Genomic DNA, 6,140 nt, shown 5'->3' with positions numbered 1-6,140 from the left:
ATCCTTTCAACGCCTTTTAAGAGTAAATTAGCATTCTCTCTCCTCCTTGCTCCTTTCCTACAAATCTTGGAAAACAAAGATTTCCAAGATCTTGGATTCCCACGTGAGCGTTTTCCAAGTACGTGCAAGTTCCACGCAAGCGTTTCTAAGATCTTGGCAAGATCTTGCAAGTCCTCGCGTGGGGTCACGGAGTGTGGATGAAAATGAATATCATTGGGGAGATGTCCGCTAAAAAAACAATCATGAAGGTGGAACGAACATTATATGAAAGTTTGAAAGTTGAACCACAATCTGTACAAATTTTTGACATATCAATTTATAAGAGAATATTGAACTAAGGAAGAAAGACCAGAGAGTAAAACCATTTGTCATGAGAATTACAGAGAAATTGTCGAATATGGTTGGTTAATATTCAAGTTGATTGAACCCAGTTTTGCGAACATAACCGACTAACGTCGGACGAATTGCTCTCAAACGACCAGCGAGCGGTTGGCTTCGTCAGTACCTAGCCACTGTTTAGTGGGGTTAGCTTTAGCTTGATTGAAGGGGCCTGAGATTAGGGTAATAGACGATGACATCACTCCACATAACAGCCGCTGAAGTGCGGCATCAACAAAAGAGTTAAGGAGAGAGAGAGAGAGAGCGCGAGATTAAACGTGAGCGAGAAAGAGAAGGAAAGAAACGCCAGCCAACACAGAGAGAGAGAGAGAGCCAGGAATTTTTCCATGATGAGATTCGACTTTACATTTCCTAGTTGTCTAGCCTTGTTAGTAATTAAATGATATAGAAAAAACTGAAAGCTCAAAATTCAAAAGAAAAATTTTCACATTTCACAATGAAGCAAATGTTCAAAAAAATTTATTGTCTCTTGATTTCTGTCATGTAACCCATCTGCAAGACCTAAAAATGTTCATTTGCCAGTAATGATCTTTAAACTCATAAAAGGACAAAAATATTCAAAAATTTTAAAAACAATTGCAGTTTTAACAAAATCTTGCTAGAAATTGTGATATTATTATCTTCACAACCATTTCATTGTATCAAGAGACTATCCAGTATCCCTATTTCAAGCCTTAAACAGTTTCACTTGCTCATAAAGATGCATACACACGGAACACAACAATTTTTCAAAAATTTTTCAACTTAAATTTAATCAAAAAATTGCTAAAACGCGAGTCAATAAAGTAATGATAACACGGAACACACGCTCATAAAGATGCATACACACGGAACACAACAAATTTTCAAAAATTTTTCAACTTAAATTTTATCAAAAAATTGCTAAAACTCGAGTCAATAAAATAATGATAACTATTCTTTTAGCTCTACAAATTAGACACCAGCTTATTATCAGACCTTGAAGAAGGTTTTCTGGCTCTTGAGGCCGGAAAAACCTTAAAAAATGACAAACAATTTCAAAAACCATGAAGATTGCCAAAAAATTTTTCAAAAAAGTGCTAAGACTCGTTAAATGCTATAGTCTTTAAAAACACTCCATTGTAACTGGAAACTATACAATAACTTATTATCAAATTCTAGAGGAAGTTCCTTGGCTCTTGAGTCTAGATAAACCTATAAAATGACAAAAATTGTCAAAAAACTTTGAAAAAACTGAAAAAGTTTTATGAAAAAAATGATAAAATTTGTTATATTAAAAAATTGAAAACTATTCTATGGCCAATGAAAAGTTTTCAGTAACCTATCATCAAGGCCTAGAGCAGGTTTCGTGGTTCCTGAGACTGAATAAAATTAGAATGACAATAAATTTTGACAAATTTGAGAAAAAAATTCAATTTTATCAAACAATTGCTAAAATTCGTGATTTTAAAATGTTGAAACCCATTGGTTTACGGATAGAAACTATGAAGCCACCTTTTATCAAACCCATAAGGAGGTTTTTTGAACCCTGAGACTGAAAAACCTTGAATAATGACATTAAATGTTTAAAAAAAATTTAAAAAAGGCAATTTTTGTCAAAAAAAAGCTAAAATTCGTGATGTAAAAATCTTGAAAAAAAATTCCCTATAGTATAGAAAATATACAGTAACCTATCATCAAAACCTAGAGGAGGCTTCTTGGCTTTTGAGGCTTGATAAAACTAAAAAAGAAACGACAAAAAACTGTAAAAACAAAATTGCAAGTTTTGCCAAAAAAAACGCAGAAATGTTGAAACGATTGTATTACCACTAGGAACTATGCAGTAACCTATTATCAAACCATAGAGTGGGTTCCTTGACATCTAGGGCTGATAAAACTCAAAAAGCTTGAAAAAAATTGTGAAAATTAGTATTAACTTGCGTGTTTTTGGCGAGCAGTTGTTCGTCAGTAGCTAGCCACGGGGGGGGGGGGGGGGGTTTGCTGATGGAAGTGGCGAGAATCGGGTGGGGGGAACAGCGCGGTGGGGGTGAGGGTAATATTGGGGCGTTCACCAGTTGTGGGGGGGTCTTCAACCTCTAAGAACCACTCTTCATACAATAAGTATAGTATAAGTCTCCAAAATGGTTTGGGCTGAAAGGCTCTAAGAGCCATTAATGCCCGCTGTGCGCTACCTGTTTATCCGGTTTTTGAGGACGAAAAGTCAAAAGCGTCAGAAAAAAAATTGATCAAGCGAAAAATTGCATTAAAAAAAGACCGACAGGACTAATATAATTGTTACAAACTTCGTTTGAGCGCAATTAATAAATTAAAGTAATACATTAATGTACCGGACGAAGTACGATACTAATCAATGAGACATTAAAAGTAGTTCTTTAACTAACGCTAAAAGAAAACTTAATAATTAAGCAAAACGGCGTACTTCTAAATGTCATTTTTTCGCAACTACTGAGAAAAAAAATGAACTGTACTGATCAGAGAAACCAAGAATTTTTATGTACAAGATATTGAGCACGGCTCTCAAAACGCAGGATTTCCTGCTGAATCTCTACTGTCATCAGAAACTACACGATTGCGCTGCTCACAAATCAAAGCATGAGAACGAAAAACAAACTTTCTCATAAATAAAGAAAACTTCTCAGGTTCTGCTTGTTACAAAAAGGGACAAAATTTTATGTTATTGACTCTGATCGCTAGTTTTGAGATAGCAATTAAAATTTGTTTTGCTAACGAAATGAAACCATACTGCTACTACGGGGATCGCATAAATCTTGAAAGTACAATTTTTTAGGGATATAGCACTACACTACTTAAAAAACTGCAAATGAATGTTTGCTGTCTGCTAATCTGATTGGGGCGCCGGGATAGAATCTAAATGTCTTGCTATTAATTTTTAGCGTTTCTCCAGGATAAACATCAAACCTTGAATTTTGAGAAAACTGTTGAAATGTTGTGTTGCGGATGGAAGTCTTAAGTTCAAGAGGGAGAAGTCAGCGCATGAGAAAAAGTTGACTCCGTCCAAAAACTTCCAGCAAAAACGTAACCGAGGAAAACTGTAAACCAACAAATTGTAACCTGAACATACTTGACTAAAAACGTGTTTTGCTTTTTTATATGCAACAAGTAATTGGTTTAACCCTCCTTTCAAGAGCACAAAAACCTTCATTAATCTGCATTCAATTGGCTTCCTAAAACTAGACATGAGTCCCCTTTCTTCCTGAATTTTGTGTTGTTCTTAATTGTGCCGGACAGCGACTACTTGTAGACAACTTAAAGGCAAAGAACAAGAAGAGGCTACAACGAGTCAGATTGTAGCACAAGGAGACGAAGCAAAACGACAAAGAGAGACGAAATTTATAGACGGCAGAAAAACTTTTAGACGGAAAACAGCAAAGAATAAAAAAATTTCGACGCATCGAGATTTTTTTATTAAGTTACAGACGTCACCCGTCAAGAAGGCTTCAATTTGGGTTTCAGACGTTACCCCTGGAGATGTTTTTATAATACAACGGTTTCAGACAATACCGCAGCTGATCGCCCGAGGTTCCAATCGTCAGCTTAAGCAGTCCTGTCCCCAAGTTAAACAAAAATTCTAAATTCAAATTTTTTGTCAAATTTTCCACTGATTTTTTTTCAGTTTTCCTAAAAGTTTTCCGAAGCAAGTCATCATAAAAAACTGCAGCTTCCAAAAAAACGGTCTTAAGTTTTTCTTGTTTCAAAGAAAATATCTGATTTATTGCAATTTAGCCACCCGTGCTAGATATATGTTCATTTGACTTAAAATAAGCATAAATAATTTGATAAAAAGTTTGTGAAAGCCGTTGATGAAAGCACCTGTTGAAACAAAAAAAAATCGTCCATAAATCATGTTTCCAAAAACAAGAGAACAATTGTATATTTTTCTTGTTTTCAAATATCCGTGAAGACATAAATTCAATAAATTGATAACTAAAACATTATATTTTGCTATTTAGTGAGAAAAGTCTTTGTTCGAAATCAAAGGTAACCTAATTGAAAGAAAACAATTAAGGTGAAGAAACCAGGAAACAAAAAGTTCATTTTCTCGTTTCAAAGAAAATTGATTCTAGGCTCATCTAGGCTTTCTACTCTAATCATTCTAGGCTCAAGAAGGCTTTCCCTCGACGTATTCCAAACAATACTGGTGGAAACTGAAGCCATTTTGATTTCACATTTGCTCTTAAACGTCGCTGATCTTCCAGACAACGAGATGCCTCTCACACCTAACCACTTCCTGATCAGCCGTCCGTTCAGCTCTCTTCCGCCAGGAAAATTTGACAACAGTTCTCCAGCCGGCTTCAAGACATGGAGAAATCTACAACAGTTGATGAACCACTTCTGGAAGCGACTTTTCAAAGAGTACCTGCCAACACTACTCAAAATGTCAAAATGCAGTGAGAGCAACCAGTCGCCTCTCAGACTCAACGACGTTGTCTGGATACTGAAGGATATGACTCCTCGTAGAATTTGGTCTCTTGGGCGTGTGTTTGAGGTCTACACTTGAAAAGGTGGACAACACGTGGTGGTGAAAGTAAAAATGGCTTAAGGTACGTTCGTTCGCTCCGTTTCCGCACTCGCACGCGTTTTGGATGATTAGCCAATTTTTTTCTCATTAATTATCTCGGAACGGTTTATGGCCAACCTGGTTTACTCTCCTTCTTCGACGACCTGGTCAAACGACTTCATGTGTTGTGGCCTCCTTCTTTCCTCGGGTATGTTGCGGATGAAAGCCGCAAACTCAAGTGGGAGAAGTCATCGCAGGAGAAAAAGTTGAATCCGTCCAAAAACTTCCATCAAATCGGTTACCCGCAAAAATGTAACCGAGAAAAACTGTAAACCAACAAATTAACAAATTGTAACCTGATTCTACTTGACTAAAACTTGTTTTTAGTTTAGGAAGCACAAATTTAGGGAGCAAAAGTGCTGCGAGAAAGTAATTTAAACAATGCAAATTGAGAAATTCACTCTACTGAATGTTAATCTTCACCATTTTTTCATAATTTTTTACTGAACTTAAGAGTCCATTTGATATGAAAACTTTTAATTGTTTTGTATTAGAAGATAGCAAAAGCAATCCAGTATCCTTAGCGCTATGCACTGTTAGGGTAATGATAAACCCTGCTTATGGGTGTTCTAGTAATTGATTGTTTCAATCAAAATGTTCACATTTCCTATCTTTTTTATCTCTCTATCTCTATCTCTAGCTTCCATTAAGCGAAGACGCATTTAAGTAGGAAATTACGATTAATATTGGACTAAGAACTCCCTTGTAGATTGACTGGAAGCCAGCATGCCGAGCAAAGCATTAATAAATTAAATTAGACACCTTTATATAAAGGTAAGTCCTATGTTACGGCTTGATACTATTGCCAAGTTTTTAGTTTCTTTTTTAGTCCCTATAATTGTTAAAAAAATCTATTATATATACTAAGTAAAGGTGCATGTAAAATTTCAGAGTTCATGAGAAACACAATAAAATTTCTGAAATTCCATTATCGGAAATAGTCTACTTCTACGTCTACATTAAAATTAAATAACTGAAAATAACTGAAAAAAGTAAACAAAAATGTGGTCAAATAAGTTAAATAAGAACTCCTGCAGAAGAATGAAATGACATGGCAGCCCATATTGACAAAAATTTGTGATCATAAAACTTTCATATTATGGGCCATTGACTTCATAATTCGAAAAAGTTTTTTGAAGTTGGCATGTTTACATTTTAGCCATACATGAAAGTTTTATGACTA

This window comes from Convolutriloba macropyga, chromosome 14 (genome assembly GCF_964194025.1).
Source record: "Convolutriloba macropyga chromosome 14, txConMacr16.3, whole genome shotgun sequence".
Classification (NCBI taxonomy): Eukaryota; Metazoa; Xenacoelomorpha; order Acoela; family Convolutidae; genus Convolutriloba; species Convolutriloba macropyga.
This window is presented reverse-complemented; position numbering follows the sequence as displayed.